We start from the raw sequence: 21,469 nt of genomic DNA, 5'->3' as shown, positions 1-21,469 counted from the left end.
CCACCTAGAAACACAATAGCTCAGACTAGGGCTCTCACAGCGTCGTTGACGGAGTCGTTCCCAACAATCGGACACCCCTGGTGCTGGTCACGGAGTCACACGGACCCCCAGGTAAGTATTTTTTTTAAACAAGGAACAAGGACATTGCACAGAGTCAGAAAGAGGCATCGCTAGTCTCGATGCAGTGTCAGTCTCTTACGGCTTCCAAGGAAAGAGGCATCGCTTCCATGCTGCGAAGCAGGTGCAGGTGAGGCACTGATTCTGTTACGATGAAGGGAGAGATGATGCAGTATCGTCCATGATGCGTTGATTCCTTGTGACCTGGCGGGGTCACTGGTTGAGGTCCGTCAGGACGTGATGTGCAACTTCGCAGTGTCGTGATCAGCCTTAATGATGTCAGTGTGATCAGGGCAACATCGGACTTGCATTGCTGGCCACGGTCGTTGCGTGCAGCAAGGTCCATGGAGCTGTAGTAGTTTCAGATTCACTGGAGTCAGGTACTAGCAAAAAGCTAGTAGTTGAAGTCTTTGCTGTCCCTGAGACTTCAGGACAGGAAGAAAGCTGAATCTAAGCATTTGGAGAGCACTTTTTCGTCCAACGCTGTATTAATTGGATTTTACCTCATCTTGCAAAGACAGTGGTGATTGATACTCTCTATATGCGTCATGTTAAGGCCTTCTGTTTGTTATGTGTAAGTTAACTAGTCTCTCTTTACAGGACTTAAACACTAGGGCACTCACAAGTGTCCCAGTTAATCGTCATATGAGTGGTAACTTCTGTCATAATACATTATCATGTAACAATGAGCACAATTATTCATCAGACCCATAAATTCATACCCAGCAGAAAGAAGACCAAAAATCCCATCATTTTTCATAATCTTTCTAGCATGTCAGTGTATAATACAGCCAAAAATATGCTACTTTGGCATGCAAGTAAAGGACTGCGTGTTGAATCATGACATTTTAAGAAAAGAAGGGCCTCATTTACAAGAACTGACAAATCATTATTGTTGCGTCAGATTTTCTGCACCTGCTGTAAATGCCCTAACAGCGCAATGGATGTGTTGTATTAACAATACATAGCTCCATTGTGCAGGTTTTCATGGATGTGTCAGAAATTCTGATGCATATGTTGCCACTAAAGAGACACATTGCTGGAGTTGCGTCGTATAACTTGTGCAACTCCAGCAATGCGTCAGAACACAGAGGAGAGTCCTGTGTTAAAAGCCCTGCATCAATCCTTACACCTGACCTGAGCAGGTGTAAGAATTTTGATGCAGTGAAGTTGCAGAATGACGCAGTGAAAAGTTGTAAATTTCACTTTGTCAGTTCAGCGTGGCTTTCAACATGGGAATGCCTACCCTACATAGATTATACCTGGCTGCAGGTATAATGTGACACAGGCCTCTACAAACTGACCCATTGGGCCCAATGCATCACTTTGTAGATATGGAGCAGTGTGGAGCACTGATTGCATTGCTAATTTGTAAAAAAAAAAATGCCGCAATGGCGGCACAAGCTCTTCGAAAATTGTCTTAAATATTTTTGAATGCGCAAACTTCAAAACGGATTTACTTTTTTTTTTTAAGGAAATAATACATGCCTTTGACTAAACGATCCAACGATTTAAAATAATTTCAGAAGAATTAAGTCCAACCGTTTATCTTTTAATGTGTATTAAATATTGAAATCACCGAATAGAAATAATCTCATAATGAGCCTCGCAGCAAAACCTATAACGCGATTCAGCATGAAATTGTTTCAAATCTTTTGCCAGACAGTGGAAATAGCTTTTTCCAAAGTAATGCCCACAACATCTCATTATACACTTTTTGAGAAAGAATAAAAATGCCTTTTTTATAGATATGCTTTTGCTACTCGGCAAAATATTTCACACAACTACATAATGCACGGAGTTAGTTGCATTTTTATCATAAAAATGTTTAGATATGAAAAAAGAATAACATTTAAAAAGTGAATCTTGAAAAATTCCTAAACAAAGGGACACTGGAGGAGCATCTGAGCTTATAGTTTTATCCGAAAGGTAGGATGGTGCCAGGAAGTTATTGGTCGAGTCGTTATTGACTGAGGGCAAATCTTAGAATCCGAGAAGAAATCAAAGAACCTCCCCCACCATGGTCAATAACTCTCTGGGTCTGCACACCTCCGAGTAAGATACCACTATTGTAAATCTGACTCACTGAGAGCTGGAAAGAAGACTTTAATATGCAAAGTGTACTTTGCAGTTCATTGCAATTAAAAAACAAGAGGTGCATCAATGAGGCATATCTATTTCTTTTTCTGAATCGAAATTCCATGTATGAAAGGTTTGTAACTTTAATTGTGAGAGCAAACAATCGAATGAATGTCATCTCCCAAAATGGTGTGTTGTCATTTAACAAAGGAAATTTTCCACTTTGTATTTGTGGTCTCTCAGCACAGGTGGGTGCTCATGAGACAGATGGTTTTTCCTTGAAAGACAATCACAAAAAACCTCTTTCATTTTTTTGAATGCAGCTCCTTCCCTTTAATAGTCATGGGCTGAAATTAGGGGTGGGTGAAAAATTCAGCTCCGTCTGCAGAGTTCATTGAGTTTTCCCTACTCTGCCTTCCGTTTGGAGGGCAGTTCTCTGGCTAAATTATTTCAACTGCCATGTGGTAGAATTTCCTCTCACAGATGGCTTGCCAATGTTAAGTTTGTAAACCTGAGCAAGAACTTGGGTCTGCTATCCCAAATTTTGGGTGGTGGAATGCTTCCTGGTGCAATTTATCAATGCGAGAGGTGGCGGCAGGCCTCTATTGTTCGCACTGAGAGAGCTGCTGCTCAAGTAGAAAATCTATTTGAGCGACAGAAAGAAGCAGCACCCTCTGGTGCACAACATATATATATATATAGAGATAGATATTTAATATTTTACCTACTGCCAGTTGCCAATAGGTTGTTAGGACCTAGTTTCCATATATAAAACGTTTTTTGACTTGCCTATATCTTTAGCAACATTTGACAAATCTTCACAAAATGTTCCCAAAAATGTGCCGTCTAGGGTTTTGTGCATGGAAAGTTTCGGGATGATCCATCATGCCGGGTCCGAGAAAAAGGGAGGATCCAAAAAAGTGTTTTTCACATGTTAATTCCCATACACTCTAGACATGCCTGCAGTCCGAACCGTTGGACGGAAATACACCAAATTTGGCAAACAGGTAGCATTTGATCTGCAGATTATGCTTTTTTCACTATTGTAAATCCATTCAGTAGTTTTTGTGATATTAAAGGGAAAACAAATTTATATTTCTAGGGCCACGGATTCAGGGAGATCTCCTGCTGAGATCTGACTGGCTGCCAACACTTCAAATAAGAAGTGTTGGCAGCCATTTTGGGACTTGGCTTCAGCCAAGTCTCAAAAATGAAGTAAAGAAAGAAGGAGCCAGGGTGAAAGTACCCTGAGCCCCAAGGATTGGAGCAGGGGTCTCCCTGGGACCCCTCCAGACATAAAAAGTATTTTTGTTTTTAAATCTGCTGCTGGATCTGTGGATTTTGCTGAGAATAAAAAAAAAAAACACAGTCTCTCGCTTTTTTAGTTTATTGTGCCCCCGGGGTGGCCAGGTCCTGGGGGTATTTATTAAGGAGGGGGCGCAAGGGTCCCCCTCTTAGGGCTTATTAAAGCCCCGGGAACCACCACCTCCATAGGGCTAAACAGTGCAATATGGGGGGGTCACATGCATATCCTAAACATGAACCTGAGTGCCATCTGACTCCGGACGGGTACGCACTGAGCTGTTTTTGACAGTTTGTAGTGTCCTCAGAAAGGTACACGTAATATCCATCATAGGGAAAGTTCAGTGCCCTGAGCAGAGACCCATGCTGTGCACACCGGGGCCAGCTCCTGATGACTACTGATAGCCAGCACATCTCTGTTAGTGATAAGAGTGGAGCCCAGGGCTGGCACTGAGTGAAGCTGCCATGGCTGGACAGGCAGTGACCCATCTGTCAATACCGTTCAATTCTGTCCACAGCCTGCCACTGCCCCGAAGCCCCCACTTTGTGTGCATTGACCCTCACATAGACTTCAGACACCTTGAGTACTAGCGGCAAATCTACCAAAGAAACACCGGAGTCTAGGTACAGAGGTTTCTTTGAGCAGAGGCTGTAAGTAACAGCTGATGCAAACACACACACACACACATACAGCCCGGGTCCACAGCTCACAGCCCAGCTACAGCTCACCCTCATTGTCCATTATCGTTTCACAGTTTAATCAGGCCATCAGTGGTCCCAGAAGTACATGTGCCCAAGTTAGACCCAAAGAGCTCCCCAGAGGGTTGGCCATGGCTAATCCTCTGTTTTAGGTGACCAGGGTGCTAGCGGCTTGACACTGTAGCTGACCCCACATCACTCATCACCATCCCCTTCTTAAAAAAATACCTTACAGGATGTAACGCTCGAGTTAGCTGCAAACACTTCTCTGCAAGCGTAGCAAGACAAACAGATGCTGCCACTCATGCCAGGATCTGTCACACCCACTCAAGTTAGAAGCACTTAGGGTATGTGGTGGCTGTGTGTGTGGCAGTGTCATGCTCTCATCTGCCTGTCCCTTTCTGTGAAGGGTCCCCTTAGGGCAGATTCCAAGTAGACAGACTTTCAGAGAAGAAGGGACTATCTCTGAGTTCAAGAGGCCGTACTGCCGGATTCGAGCTAAGGTGGAGTGTGCTGTGAACTTTATGCAGGGACCGTGGGAGGAGGGAGAGGAAGAGGCACACATCCAGTCTACTCTGAGCTCTGGGGCTCTCTCAGCTCTTTGAGGTTCTGCCTGCGCACATGGGGCCACTCCACACATGTCAAAGCATCATGTACACAGCACTGCATGCTGTTGTGTGTCCCACTGTATTGTGTGTGTGCGCTCATATGTGACAGCATAACAGCAGTGTGGGAGGGTATACCCCTGTATTGCTGCTGGAGAGTGTGCAGACTGCATTGTGTAAGGGTGTACTCCATACTGGTGTTGGAGTGTGTGCAGGCTGTGTTGTGCGAGGGTGTACCCCCGCACTGCTGTCGGAGTGTGTGCAGAACTGCATTGTGGGAGGATGTACCCCTGGACTGTTGTTGGAGTGGGTGCAGACTGTGTTGTTTGATGGTGTACCCCTGCACTGTTGTTGGAGTGTTTGCAGATTTGCATTTTATGAGGGTGTACCCCTGTACTGCTGTCAGAGTGTGTGCATAACTTTATTTTGTGAACTATTGAACTGTTTGCATGTGATTGTGAACTACTGCCAGGCCTCTCAGTTGAATCAAATAATCTGTCTGCTCAAACTATGGTAACAAGTTTAAATCTGAAGAAGCTACTCAACCTCTCACTCTTCAGAAGTCAATAAAAGGAAAATCAATTAGTTTCATAACAGTCAACATCCATTATTCCCAAGACAACTCCTCAAGGCTGACTGTGTGAACTAACACGTATGCTATATTACTGTACTGTGGGTGTATTTCTGTGAAGTGTGTGTGCGGTACTGTATTTGTGGACATGCTACCTTGTGTGCAGGTACAGCAGTTCTTGTACATGTGTGGATTGGGTGCATTGCTGCAGTGTATGAATGCACGTGTCCATTACTGTGCTGTGTGCATGAGAAATAGAGTAGATACACAGCATGCTGGATGTGTGTGTGCACCTGTGTGCCATGCAGGTGAATGTGTTTGCCCTTTAGTGTTGAATGAAGTCTTGTGTGTGTGCAGTACTGCTTGGAAGTTCCTCTGCTTCTATTATACTTGTGAGGGTTTCTATCCCTCTATTTTCATCGATCATTGACCACGGTATTGACCAGTACCTTGTGTGTGCACTGCCACTATGTACACATGAAAATGTCTGTTCTACTGTCTTGTGTGAATGTGTTTGTGATGCATTCTTGAGTCTGCCTACAAGTGTGATATAAAACCCAGCTCTACTGTACCTCTTCCTGTGTTTTTATCGCAGTATATCTGCTGTGAACTGCTTCAGTATTGCCGGTGTGAGGGTGATGTACGGTTACTATTTGTGTATTTACAGAGCCTACTAAAGTATGTGTAACTATACTATCAAGTTTCTCTGTTTTTTATTTTTGGGATGTTTGTGCAGCGTACATGTGTCCACTGCTAAAATGAGATACTACAGTTGATGATATTACACTGTTCCTGTTGTGTTAAATGCATCTTTCTGTGGGCCTGGCTCTCTGTGTGCTTTCACTAGTGCATTAATAGTGTGCTGGATTCTGATATGACGATTCTCCATTCCCTGCTTGTGGATGCGGATGCGCACTGTGTACTTTCGCAGGGAAAATATAGTTAGGAAAGAGAATTAAACAAACTGCAAAAAAAATAAATTTACAGGGACATTATAGTTAGGTACTGGATTTACTTGCACAAAACCATAGAAATTCAGTAGTTACAGTTACATCGAATAACTATAACGTCCGCTGCACAATACACTGGTTATGGCCTCATATCTTACATCACTGATGACATGGTAAGTGACATCACTAATGACAGCACTGATGACATCTAAAATGACAATCACTGATGACATCACTGATTATTTTCATCTGCAGGACCACTAACACAACCACTCATGAAACCAGACCACCACACATACACACACTCACAATCCTATACAATTGCTCAACAAAATCTTGCATGCACCCACTCACATACCAGCACAAATACTGACACAAACACACAGACACTCTGACAAGTACTCACACAGCCAATCACAGAAGCATAGAACTTCTCACTAAGCCACTGACACACACATTTAAACACTCACATGCCCACTTACACACCTACATAATCACTAAAACACCTATATCCAGGCCCACACAAACACTGACACACCTACCCACAGACCTAAACAACCACTTACAGAACCACTCACACACCTATAAAGCCACTCACAGTGACACACTCACACAACCACTGACACAACCACTTACACACTCATACAACCACTTACACACCCAAACACACACCCACACAGACACTTAAACACCCACTCACACATGGATACAGATACTTACATACCCAGTCGACCACCAACATACGACTCACAAAACCATTCAAACATCCATGCAATAACACACACACCCATACAACCAATATGAAATCCACTAACACACCCATACAACAACAGACACGCTCACACACCTAAAAAACAACTCACAACCCCATTCACAGACCTATACAGTCACTCACACAGGCAGTAATATACATATAGACTGACTCAAAAACACAGGGCCTGACTTAGATCTTGACAGAGGGGCTACTCCATCACAACGATGATGGATATCGTGTCCACCAAAATCCATATGTCATTGTTTTCTATGTAGTTAGATTTCAGCAGAAGGATATCTGTCACCGTTGTCATGGAGTAATCCCTGTGCCAAAATCTAAAGAAGACCGACATTCTCAAACCCATAAAGCCACTCAGGAATCCATTCAATCAGCTATACAAAAACTGACACAGCCATATAGAAGACATGTATTACAAAAACAAACACGTATTGCTGATATATAACAAATAGTAAGTACTATTTTGCAGTACTTCATTATAACTATTAAAATCTTATAAACATTTATAAAAACTTAAATTCACTGGATGATTTAACTAGTGATGTCATCAGTGTGTCATCAGTGATGTCATCTGTGATGTCACTTACCATTTCATCAGTGATTATAATATGTGCGGTCATAAGCAGTGCATTGAGGAAGCGTAAGTTATAGTTAGGTGAGGTAACTAGAATTGTTGAATTCCTATGGTTTTGTGCGAGTAAATTTAGTATCTACCTATAACGTTCCTGTGACCTTTCTTTTTTCAGTGAAAAAAAGTAAATATACACATATATATATATATATATATATATATATATATATATATATTTCCATATGTATATATGTATGTGTGTGTATATATAATTATATATATATATTTCCATATGTATATATGTATGTGTGTGTATATATAATTATATATATATGGAGATTACTTCAGCAATTACGCTGTTAGTCCCCGTTAAGATTTTAAAATCCATAGAAACAAACCATTGCAATATAGGTAGGGAAACAGCTCAGATCAGATCAAACAGATGAACAGGTTGCTCCCAGAGGGAGCAGTATAAATAGCTGCTCCCTGCAGGTGGGCAATGCCGGCTCCTGCATAATGAGAGAAGCCAGCTGAGGATGCAGGGGCTCTGAGCCTCCACCTACGGACCCCACATTGTGCATGATGGGTATCCTAGGTTGGCACCTGGGCACCCACATTTCCATCCCCTTTAAAAAAACAGCTTGGGGATAAGGACCTCAGGACCTAAGACGGCTTTGGGTGGGGCCACATAGCCCCCACCCCTTTTAAAAAAAAGGTCCAGTGTGATTCTTTGGGTCCCCCACGCCTAATGAGGATCATTGAGAAGGTCACATGTCACCTCCCCTTTTGTATTGGGTTGGCCTCAGGGATGAGATCCCTGGGGCCAAATAAGGCTAAGGGAGATGGGTCCATTGACTCTTTCCTCTTTTTTATTACATTTGACTCCAGGGCATAATAAGGCTCAGGGAGGGGGCTGCACATCCCTTTGTTTAGATTTGGACCCCAGAGGATGAGGTACCTGGGGGCCAAGAAGGCTTCTGGAGGAGGGTCATGAGGTTCCCCTTCCCATTTTTCATTGTATTTGGCCCCAGCGGCTGTGGTCTCTGGGGACTAGTAAGATTTAGAAATGGGGCAGCACACCCACCTCCTCATTTTAATTGAATTAGGCCCCTGATTACAGGGAGCCTGGGGTCAATTATGGGTTGGGTAGGAGGCTGCACAACCCCCACTCCTTGGTATATATGCTTTGGCCCTAGGGGAGAGGGTCTTAATGACCTAAAGTCCAACCCTACGCTATGCACGGCAAAGGCTGCGCACAGTGTCAGGTTGGTAACCTACTGGATGTTTCGGCACAGGGCCTGGTGAAAGGCCAAGCCCTGTGGTCAACCCCCAACAGTGCACGGCCAAAGGCTGTTCACAGCATGGGTTGGCTGCCTGATTGGAAGTTGGAAGCAGGGTCTGACTGCAACACAGGGCCTGCAGCTAACTCCACACAACACATGAGTAAAAACCATGCAAGGCTTGGTGTTGGCTGCCTCTGGATGGCTGCCTGCGTGGTGTTGGACACAGGGCTTGGCTGCAAGCGAAGCAGCATGAAGTTGGCTGTCTGCATGCTCTGGACAGATTGGCCACAGGGCCCCTGCTTTGCTCAACTGAAGGTAGCTCTGTATGCGCACACACACACTCACACACCCATACACACACATACAGGCATACCCACATGTATAAGACCTTAATAGCCATAGACAGTGATACATAACAAACTACATATAATTACATTGAACCAAAGAAGTGGATCTGAAATGAACCATGTTTTTTTGTTTTTAAGAACACTGTTGTTTACTTTTTTGTTATTTTCTTTTGCTTTTCAATTCCAGGGCAACACAATTGAAAAAGGCTATTTTGACTTGGAGATTATAACGTCTACAAAATAAATAATTTTAATGTTTCTGATCTTCAACAGGCTTGATGAATGCTGGTAGTAATTGCTACCCCATGCTGATCACCTTGTTGCATTCAGAGCAGATGTTTTTCTGTAATTTTGGGACATTGAATATTAGCCCCTGGGTGACACTTGGTAGCAGTGTGTCTCCAGGTTCCAAGGATGGTCCTGAAGTGAAAGTCAAGTCCTCAGCAGCCTCCCGCTCCTTCACAGCCCTATGTAGGTGCTTAGTGTGGATGTGTAAATGTGTGCTACCCATGCTTGGTTTTCCATTCAAATATTTCTTGCCCGCACCCCATGAAAACTTCTTATTGCAAAGACTGCAACACACACTTTGTGCCATGACTATCTTCTCTCCAGAAGGAACTGAGAGAAAATTCAACACAAAGGATTTTTTTTTGCCTTGGAGGTGGGTCATCTTCCTTCTCCTCTAGGTATCTCTACTCATGTGGATCCCTTCCCAACCCCTGCTATTAAATAACAGTCCAAAAAACATTTCCCAAAAATATTTTGGGTATGGCACCTGCAGATGTTTACACACTAGTGCCACAGCCAAATGACTTAGGGCTTCATTATGAGTTTGGCAGTCCCACCGCAGGACCATCAAACACGGTGGACGCCACTGCTATGGAGGTGACATCTCCCCTGAGTGTATTACAATGTTCCTGCTAGGCTGACCGGCAGGAACATTGTAATATGTGGTTCCTGCTGAGCTGCACAGCAGGAACAGTGCTACAATATCCATTATCATAGCACTCCAGCACCCTCGGAATGTGCACTGTCTGTAAAGCAGACAGTGGTTAGTCTATCGGTCCTGGGCAGGGGGGCATGGCACTGGCTTTCTGCTAGCCTTTCTATGGTGGAGTCCCCACCATGGAAAAGCTGGAAGAAAGCTGAGTTGTAATCAGCCAGGCAGTTCAGCCCCGCCCTGGATGAGTATATCTCAGGCCACCGTCACCATGCCAGGAGCCATGGTCCTGGTGGGGACCGAGGTCTTTAGGCCGGTCCACTCACCAGGGTTGTAATGTGGCGGTCGGACCACCTGGAGTGCAGCAGTCCAACAACACCTCATAATGAGGGCCTAAGTAAGGGTGGGAACTTCCTGGTCAAAAAGATGGATAATGTTAACAAATAATTAGAAATGTTCTTTGGATGTGTCATCAGATTGGAGGTGGATTAGTGGGTCTGCTGCGATGGGTCTAGAGATCCATAAAAAGTTAAACAAAGACAAAACCATTAATGTACACATTATATTGTAGTTTGGTGTGCATAATAGTGAATATCTTGCCTCAATATCCAGTCATTAACCCTCCTAAATAAAGAGCACAGCATTTAAAGAAAATACTCGGGATCAGCGGATCCACCAAGGTTCCTGGAAAAGGAAGCTCAAGCGCATGAGGACTGCATGGACAGGCGTTTGAATTTGCAGTGGCTCAGCAGATTCAAAGTGGAGCAAAAAAACACAGATTTCTTCCTAGTTTATGACAAAATTGTTAGTGCTATATTGTTTAAAAAAATGAAAAGTAAAATTAAATTCATTGTTAATGTAATTTAAATAAAAACTGCTTGCCAGTTTATTTTTTTTAATGTCCAAGAAGATACAAGAATGCATTTGACATGTTTATTAACCATGATATCAATAAAATATTAGACAACCATCTACAATAAACTAATTACTAAACACTAAAACATAATATCCACTAATACTTATAATAACAAACATCTTCCCTATAGCTATTCTAAAACTTCACACTACACATTCAATCAGCCCATCTACCTTAATAAAATGTAAAAAAAATGTACAACACATAAAACTACGTACACATGCCTAATCTATCTAAGCATATACTATAAGATTTAGGGGCATATTTATACCCCATTTGTGCCAAATTAGCGTCATTTGTTTTGTTGCAAATTCGGTGCCAAAATAACTCCATATTTATATAATTTGACGCTAGACCAGTCTAAAGTCAAAATATTGGAGATGGCACCATTTTTTAGATGCCTGAACCTACCTTGCGTCAATGAGATGCAAGGTAGGCGTTCCCAACTAAAAAATGGTGCTAACCCCATAGCCCCATATTTATACCCCATGCTAAAATGACGCACAGGTGAGAGAAGGGGCTTAATAATGGTGCAAAGCTTGCTTTGCACCATTATTCAATGCCTGGTCAGACCAGGCGTTAAGGGACCTGTAGACCCATTTCCAAGGTTAAACACTATGGAATGGTTCCAAAGGTGCCCTCCTCAAGCCCCAGGAACACACCCACCCACACACGAGGGACTCCGGAGGATGGGGGAACCCCATCCCAAGAAAGTAGGGTAAGTATTTATTTATTTATTAAAGTGCCATTGGGGGCCCAACTTGGATCCCCCTGCATGGCTCAGGGTGCAATGGACATGCCCAGAGGACACTGGCCCCCTCTCCTGGCCATTGGGGTGGTGGGCATGACTCCTGACAGAAAATTACGCTAGGCTGGTTAGAGTCATCTTCTTTTACTCTAACCAGTCCAACATCATTTTTTGGTGCAAAACCATGAAAAAGCTGTCAGAAAGGCAGTGCTGGGGGCCACATGGGGCCCCCCTGCCAAGCAACCGCAGAATGCGCACTGTCCTTTAACTCAGACAGTGCACATTCCGACGGTGATGGGTGTCCCCTGTGTGCAACAGCATAGGCCTCAGCTCCATGCCCCAACACTGTTTCTACTGGGCTGACTTTGCAGAATCCTCCTAATATGGAGGTTTACCGCTATCAGCCCGGTGGAAACATTGTAATAGGGCTGGGGGGAGAATACCTTTCTGCGGTGTTCTCCTCACCATGGGGCTAGAGGGCCAGTGGTCGGCCCACCAATGTTTTAATGAGGCCCTCATTCCTATATATGACATTTAAGATAAACACCCCCTCAATAAATCTCTGAACAATAATGAAAATCCTATTTTATAACTAAATCTATATTAGCATCTATATTTCTCTATATAAACTAAGGTAAAATATGTAAAAACAATTAATCTTATTACATATAAAATTTGGATGAAATATAACAGAACTTTTTCCAAGCCGAATTATATTTGCTGTGTAGCTGTATACAGTCCTTGACAGCCATTCTGCAATTGTGTTGTAAAAGTTTAGAATTATGCTATAGACACTTGTACGTGTTCTTCAGAAGAATATGGTTATGTCTGATTAGTTTGCACTGCCTACTGGCAATGAAGGCACCGTTGTACAGCAGTGAAAGGCTCCCTTCCTTAGGGCACAATTGTTTTTGTACATGAAGGGATACCTTCCTGCACAAAAACAAGACTAAAAGGCAATTTCATCTTTCTATGTGGGATTTAGAATGCATCATGCATAGAATGAGTAAATAACTATAGCAACTAAATATATTTCTCCTTATTATGCCATGGTTGATGTGGTGTACCCTTTTGACACAATCCCAGGTATTATGATTTCAACAAATCTGGGATTGTGTCAAATTTTCATGCTGGATGCTCATAAACACTCATGTCCCACCCACGGAACACCTACCACTATAGGATTGAAGGCATGTCAGTGCAATCCGCATTGTTGCATAACATTTCTTTAGATAGTCATGCCATTCGGCATATATTAATCCTTGCGCAGTTTTTTCAATCAAACTTAGGCCTTTGCATTGTCCTTGTGCTGTTTTGCATGATCCAAAGACAACACACATATTTCGTAAATCCGATCCTATACATATGGACATCCATTGAAGAGATATAGTTGCACACAGCCTTTGCAATATCTGCAGTATTCAACCTGTTTACAAACAAATTATGGCCCTCATTACAACCTTGGTGGTAAATCCCGCTTACCGCCGTGCTGACGGCCGTCAAGATACCTTGGCCGCGGCGGAAATCCGCTACAGATATTACGACCCAAATCTCGTAATTCGCCACAATACAGACACCCACCCAAGTCCGCCACACCAAAGGTCAGTGATAAGCTGGCGATATCAAAACCTACACCGTCCCGGCAACAGGAATGTGCCCACACTATCACGACCTACGAATCAACGCGGCGGTCATTCAACCGTGGTAATCCATTGGCAGTACACACCGCCGCGCTCAAAATACACACAAATTTACAAAACACAACCACATTGGGCAATTCAAAATACACACACCTGATACACATACACACACCACACCCACACACTTACACAACTATAAAACACACACCCACATTACCCACAATCCCTTACACCAACTTTTTGGGAAGAAGCAGAGAGAGAGAGAGAATAGCAAACACAACACCAACATCCAGAGGCACACAACACCATCACTTATACAACATCCACGCACCTCACAGAACACACACCAACACAACACATCACACAGCACAGCAAACATCACCTCACACATCACCCACACCACATCATGGCACCTCAAAGACACCCCAGGTTTTTTGAGGAGGAGCTCAGGGTCATGGTGGAAGACCTCATCCGGGTAGAGCCACATCTATTCGGATCACAGGTGCAGCAGACATCCATTGCAAGGAAGATGGAGCTATGGCGGAGAATTGTCGACGAGGTCAACGCAGTGGGACAGCATCCAAGAACACGGGATGACATCAAGAAGAGGTGGAATGACCTATGGGGGAAGGTGCGTTCCGTGGTATCCAGACACCAGGTAGCAGTACAGAGGACTGGGGGTGGACCCCCACCACCTCCCCCACAACTAACAACATGGGAGGAGCAAGTCTTGGCGATCATGCATCCTCAGGGCCTCACATGAGTAGCAGGAGGACTGGACTCTGGTAAGTCATATCTTTACTACTATACCCCCCCACCCTACCTGCATGCTATCAAAAACTCCTAGCCCAACACTCACACCCATCACCCCAACACCCCACAGATACCCCACTATCACAATCCACACATCCCAAAACCAAGGCCTGCATGTTACACCAATGCATGGACACCCATCACCAAAGCATGTCAAGTACAGATACTCACCCAGGCCCTAAATCAACAATCACACAAGGGCAAAGACAATGTGCCAAGCACAGGAGTAGAGGGTAACTCACACATTGCACAAGATGGCACACACAGATACAATAACTGTGCATTTACACCCCAACAGGACTCCTACCCAACATCACCGGACAGGAGGTGCCAGACATATCCAGTCCCCCACAGAAGAGGCCCACAGTGACGACAGCAGCTCTGCACGCCTGGATCAAGATGACCAGCCCGGCCCATCAGGGACCTCGGGACAGTCGGCTCCCCTGCCACAGTCACAAACCACCACTGAACCTCTCCCCTCAGGAAACACCACCACAGCACCCACCCAGCGGGCCCATCCCTCTGTCCCCAGGACACGTCAATCAGCAGTGTGTCCACCACTACAGGGACCCCAGGCAAACCCACTAACCCAAGACAATCAGGGACCTGGGGTCAGTGGCAGTGGGCACACGGTTCAGGGGACAAAGGCACAGGCTAACAGGGAAGCTGGGAGGACTGCTGTGTGACAGGGGGAGGACAGGCCCAGGGAACCCACTCTCCACAAGGCACTCTCCAACATCATGGGAGCATACCACCATTCCCGGGAGACCATGGGCACTGTACTGGCCAAGTTTCAGGAGACCCAGCGGCTATAGGAGAAACAGTACCTGGGGATCAGGGAGGACTTGAAGTCCATTAACACCACCCTGGTCACCATTGCAGGGGTACTGGCAGACATGACCTACACCATGAGGGACACAGTGGCACACCAACGGGGCCCTGACACTAGCCTGAACGATGAGCAGCCCTCCACCTCCGCCGGCGCTAGTGGACAGGAGGTCCCGCCACAGGACCAACAGGCCACCAGCACCCCACCCCCTGCAGAAGGAGAACCACTCCGCACACGGTCAGTGAGATCCAGGAACAAGACAGTGAACATTGCCAAGACCCCCGCCAGGAAATAAGACTCTCCTGATTGTCACCCTTCTGTCCACTATGTCACCCTGTCAACCTTGAACTGCCATTACTCCACTTCCTATTCCCCCTTGGACAATGCACATGTGATACCAATAGACTTGACTCCACCATGGACATTCCTCTACCATCACCCCAGCCCATGGCACAACCCCCTCCACTTATTAGCACAGAAATAAACACCCTTGAATCACAAATCAATCTGGAGTCTGTCTGCACTTTCACAAATGTGTTATTGCAACCTCTCAGAAAAATAGCAATGCCAATGTTCATTTTCTCATACCAATGTTCGACAGTTGTTGGGCAGCAGTAAACATAGCAGAAGGCAGAAAGTGGTACCTAGATCTGTGAAATGGAAAGCCAAAGTGAACTGTCAGGGTCCATACACAGAGGTAAAAAGGCAGAATCATGCAATGTCCTACTGCAGTTTGATATGAGAGGAGCAGTACCAGTCTCATACCTGTGTCTCTCTGGAAGTATTGCATGATGATTTTGTTTCGGTTGTCCATATCTTCTTCTTCTGCCTCCTCTTCTTCACTGTCCACAGGCTCGGCAGCTGCCAGAAGACCAACATGAGGCCCATCCTCCTGCAGAAAAGGCACCTGGCATCGCAAAGCCAGGTTGTGCAACATACAGCATGTCACGATGATCTGGCACACCTTCTTCAGTGAGTAGTATAGGGAGCCACATGTCAGATGGAGGCACCGGAACCTGGCCTTCAGGAGGCCAAAAGTCTGCTCTATTATTCTCCCAGTTCGCCCATGTGCCTCATTGTAGCGTTCCTCTGCCCTTATCCTGGGATTCCTCACTGGGGCCAGTAGCCATGACAGGTTGGGTTAACCAGAGTCACCTGCAAATATCGAGGGACAACTGTTAGACACACAACAACCCTTAGGGAATCTCCATACCCAAACACCTATGTAAACTGTGTGGGAGGAACTTGGGCTCACCTATTAACCACACCCAGTACCTCTGGTGTTGCCCCATCACATAAGGGATGCTGCTATTCCTCAAAATGTAAGTGTCATGCACAGAGCCAGGATACTTGGCATTCACGTGGGAGATGTACTGGTCTGCCAAACACACCATCTGCACATTCATGGAATGGTAGCTTTTGAGGTTTCTGTACACCTGTTCATTCCTGTGTGGTGGGACAAATGCCACATGTGTACCATCAATTGCACCAATGATGTTAGGGATATGTCCCAGGGCATAGAAGTCACCTTTCACTGTGGGCAAATCCTTTACCTGAGGGAAAACGATGTAGCTGCGCATGTGTTTCAGCAGAGCAGACAACACTCTGGACAACACGTTAGAGAACATAGGTTGTGACATCCCTGATGCCATGGCCACTGTTGTTTGAAAGAACCCACTGGCCAGGAAATGGAGTACTGACAGGACCTGCACTAGAGGGGGGATTCCTGTGGGATGGGGGATAGCTGACATCAGGTCTGGCTACAACTGGGCACACAGTTCATGGGCTGAGGCATGATCAAGTCTGTAGGTGATAATGATGTGTCTGTCTTCCATTGTCGACAGGTCCACTAGGGGTCTATATACCAGAGGATGATGCCATCTCATCATCTGCCCCAGTGGACGTGCCCTATGGAGGAGAAGGGTGAGCAGAGGGTCGATACACCACATAGGTTTCACAAGGGTGTTCTGAACAATTGTGATGTAATCGATGTGTTGCGCTGTCTGTCCATATTCCTGCACAAAAGTGATGTGACGCAGTTAGTTGCCCTGCCATGTGGCCCCCTGAAATGGCGGCTGCCTGACCTGTAAGGAGGGACAAGGGGAAATGAGGTAACTGCGCTGGCATTGTGCAGTGTTGCGGTAGGCGGACGAAAACCGCGGCACAATTCAGCATTGGTAATCATTGGCCCCTAAGGGTTCCAATAGCCAATGACGATGTACACGATGTACACCAGTGGTGATGGTACGCACCACCGTGGACGTGACTGCCATTTTATATCTGTTCACTCACTTGATACCTGACCTTCAACAGGAGACGACCTACACTGCAAGTGCTGCTGTGACCTGAGTCTGGAAGCGACAATGGCTACAGTGTCTGGGGAAAGGGCCCCTGCCTTTACCGCAGAGGAGTTGGACAACCTGGTGTCTGGGGTCCTCCCTCAGAACACGCTACTCTACGGTCCTCCAGACAAACAGGTGAGTACACTGTGAGCATGATGGATGGGACATGAATGTATGGAGTGGTATGGATGGACGATACAGGGGGTGGACAGAGGCCAGCATGTGAGGATGGTCAGTTTATGTGTTACTGGGCCAGGGTGGGAAGTTGTGGGCAATGAGTAAGGAGAACCGGACGGGGGTGTAAAATCCATTCTTACTTCACTTTTCCTCTAGGACAGCGCCCACCATAAGAAGGGTATTTAGCGTGCCATCGCCAAGGAAGTGCGGACCCTGCGGGTCTATCATAGACGGAGCACTGCCACAAAAGATGGGAGGACCTGTGCCACTGGAGCAAGAAGTCGGCGGAGGCCCAGCTGGGGATGTCCTCCCAACGTGGAAGGGGTGCCTGTCGCACCATGACCCCTCTGATGTACCGGATCCTGGCGGTGGCATATCCTGAGTTGGATGGGCACTTGAGGGCATCACAGCAGCCACAAGGGTGTGAGTACAGTCTCATTCAGCTGACTCTGCATGCTTTATGAGGTTTCTGGGTGGGCGAAGTGGGCTGTGGGTTCCCCTAGGCCAGGGCAAACATGCCAGGATAGATCAATTGTTAGGCAGGCTCAGTGGCACTCCAACCCCAAAAGTGGTAGTGGCCATCTACACCTAGTCAGGCTACTGTGGGTTCCAGGTGTGTATCAAATGGGTCTCAGCACTGTCCCCCATGGGCATGTGATTTTCCCCTGAACTGTTAGTGCATGGCCTAGTGCATGCTCCCTGTGTGTTGTGCCCACCAACGGTGGTGTTGTTGCAGGCATGGACCATGTGTCTCCTCTGTCTTTCCTCCCCTTTTTGTTTTGTCACCCTGTCCTTGGTGGAGGAGCATTGGCACCAGAGCTGCAACCCACATGACCCAGGAGGGTGAATGTACATAGTCTGAAGGCACCAGTGGGACGGAGGGCGAGGGGAGCTCCTCGACGGGACAGGATGAGACACCAGTGACAGCGACTCCTCCTCTGATGGGAGCTCCCTTGCGGTGGTGGGCTCCTCTGTGCCCACCGCATCAACAGGTACAGCCGCCACCTCCCCTACCAGCACCACCCTCCTAGCAGCCCCTCAGTGTATTTCCCATGCCCACTCACCCAGGATGGTGGGCATCTCCTTTGCCCCAGGCACCTCAGGCCCTGCCCCAGTCAGCCCTGCTGCCCTCAGTGAGGAGGCTATTAACCTCCTGAGATCCCACACTGTTGGGCAATCAACCATTCTGAATGCCATCCAGGGTGTCGAGAGGCATTTTGCAGCAAACAAATGCATACCTGGAGGGCATTCATTCTGGCATGGCAGCCCAACAGGGAGCATTTCAGGCTCTGGCCTCAGCACTGAGGGCAACCATTGTCCCTGTGTCCAGCCTCCTCCCTCCAAATTCCACTACCCAGACCCAATCACCTCTACCTCAGCCTATCCCAAGCACACCATCAGACCAGCATGCACACTCATCAACACACAAGAGTGGACATGGCAAACATAAGCACCACACATCCCACAGACACTCACACAAGCACCATCCCCATGCAGACACACCAACATCCACTGCCTCCACTGTGTCCCCCTCCTCCATGTCCTCCTCCTCCCTCCCAGTCTCCTCTCCACTCACACCTGCATGCACTATATCATCAGCCACTACCTCCATCACCAGCACGCACATCACCACACACCGCTCACGTGCAATCACCACCCTCACTACCATTCACACGTCCCCTGTGTCCTCTCCCAGTGTGTCTGTGAGCCCTCCTCCCAAACTACACAAACGCAGGCACACACCCACTCAACAGCCATCCACCTCACAACAGCCTCCAGCCCATGCACCTTCACCCAAACTCAGCAGACATACTCCTCCTACAACCACTACTTCTTCCTCCACTCCCAAATCCCCAGTGAGTCTAAAAAACATTTCCTCACTAACATTGACTTCTTCCCTACACCCCCCCCATTCCTTTCCCTAGGGCCAGAATGTCCAGATCCCAGCCCAGCACCTCAGCACGAAATCCTCGAGCACTGTGGTCCCTGCAAGTCCAGTAACATCGCAGGCGGCACCCATCAGGGCTGCCAGTGTGCCACCTAATGAGGCCCAGGATCACCCTATTCCGCCACCTGCCAAGGTGAAGAAGGGGCCCACATGCCATAGGGAAAAGCCAGGCCTCCTCCAAGACAAACAAGGACAGTGCCAAAGTCCCAGCAGCAACTTCCATGGTGGGGAAGGGACACAAGGCTAAAGGGAAGTCAGCTCGGGGCACGGAGCCTCTGGGTGAGGGACTGGTGGCACCCCTTCTGCAAGACAGAAAAGCAACCTGTATGGCGGTGGCCACCGCCACCTGCACCGCCACCTGCACCTCTGCTGCCTCTGCTACTGTCCCCAGCATCATCCCAGTGGGCAACCGTCCGAGGCTGCAGGAGACGTCCTGCTGTGTCCCTCCACAGGTAATGACACATGCACCACCGGCAACATCTCTGCCGCAGACACCGCCGCAACCACCGCCACCTGCCCTGCGACATGCTCAGCCAGTGCCACCACAGCCGACATGAACATCATCCCCAGTGGGCAGTCATCCGAGGCTGCAGGAGACTACCTGGACCATGCGCTCACCACATGAGGCAACACAACCAGCACTGGCAGTACCAGCAGTTGGCAGGAAAAGTCGCCGCAGGATGGAGGGTGTCTCTGCCTCCATGGAGTATCATGCTACCTGTTCCCAGAAACTCTCGTGGCTCTGACACCCAGGTGAGATAATGGGAACTGCCACACACCATGTGCCTCACTCTAGGAGCAAAACCCCCTCCAGAACCAGTGATGAAAAGCATCCGCTACCCCAGTCCTTGGCAGGATGAAGCACGCTGGGCACAAAGTCCCCTCCAGAACCAGTGGAGAAAAAGCATCCACTAGAGAGACTGTGGCCTTGCACTCCCCAGGACCGAGCAGTGGGCAAACCACCCACTTGAGAGACTTGTGAGACTGTGGCTTTGCACTCCCCAGGGCCAAGCAGGGCAAACCACCCACTTGAGAGACTTGCGAGACTGTGGCTTTGCACTCCCCAGGTCCAAGCAGTGGGCAACCCACCCACTTGAGAGACTTGAGAGACTGTGGCTTTGCACTCCCTAGGACCAAGCAGTGGGCAACCCACCCACTTGAGACACTTGAGAGACTGTGGCTTTGCACTCCCCAGGAGCAAGTAGAGGGCATGGAGTCCCCTCATGGAGCAGTGGCGTCGTCCCATCATCCGGCTGAGGTGCCCCCCTTCCCTTCCCCCTGAGGTGGCTGTTTTTTTTTTACCTGATACCCCTGCATTGTTCTCTCCATTTTGAGGCAGGTATCATGTGTGGGCTTTGCCCATGCATTTTGGGACCACTGGTCCACAGAAAATAAATGGAACACTATACGGACTTGTGTAGTTGCTGTACATATTTGTATATATTGATCTTTTACAGAACTGTTGCCCTATCTGGATTTTCGATGATTACACTCATTAAAATCATTTCATTTGGTCCTTTGCGTTCTTCCAGAGGGTTAAGGGGTGTATATGTAATGTTGATGCATGTATTTGTGTGTATGGTGTTGGGGGTGAGGGTGGGGGTGGGGATGTTGCGTGCTGCATGTGTGTGTCACTCTCTTTTTCCTCCCCCCCTCCCCTGTGTGCTAGGTGCAGTACTCACCGTGGCCGTCGCCGCCGTCTTTGATGTTCCTGGTAGAAGAGGAGTAAAGCAACATTGGTAATACCTGTGGTTCGGGCTCCTCGGCGTCCTGGTTCCTCGTTGGGTGTCAAGAGGTGAGTGGTTTCTGTTCCAAGTACT

Source organism: Pleurodeles waltl, chromosome 8, assembly GCF_031143425.1.
Source record: "Pleurodeles waltl isolate 20211129_DDA chromosome 8, aPleWal1.hap1.20221129, whole genome shotgun sequence".
NCBI classification, from domain to species: Eukaryota; Metazoa; Chordata; class Amphibia; order Caudata; family Salamandridae; genus Pleurodeles; species Pleurodeles waltl.
The sequence above is the reverse complement of the archived record's forward strand: the minus strand, read 5'-3'. Positions refer to the sequence as shown.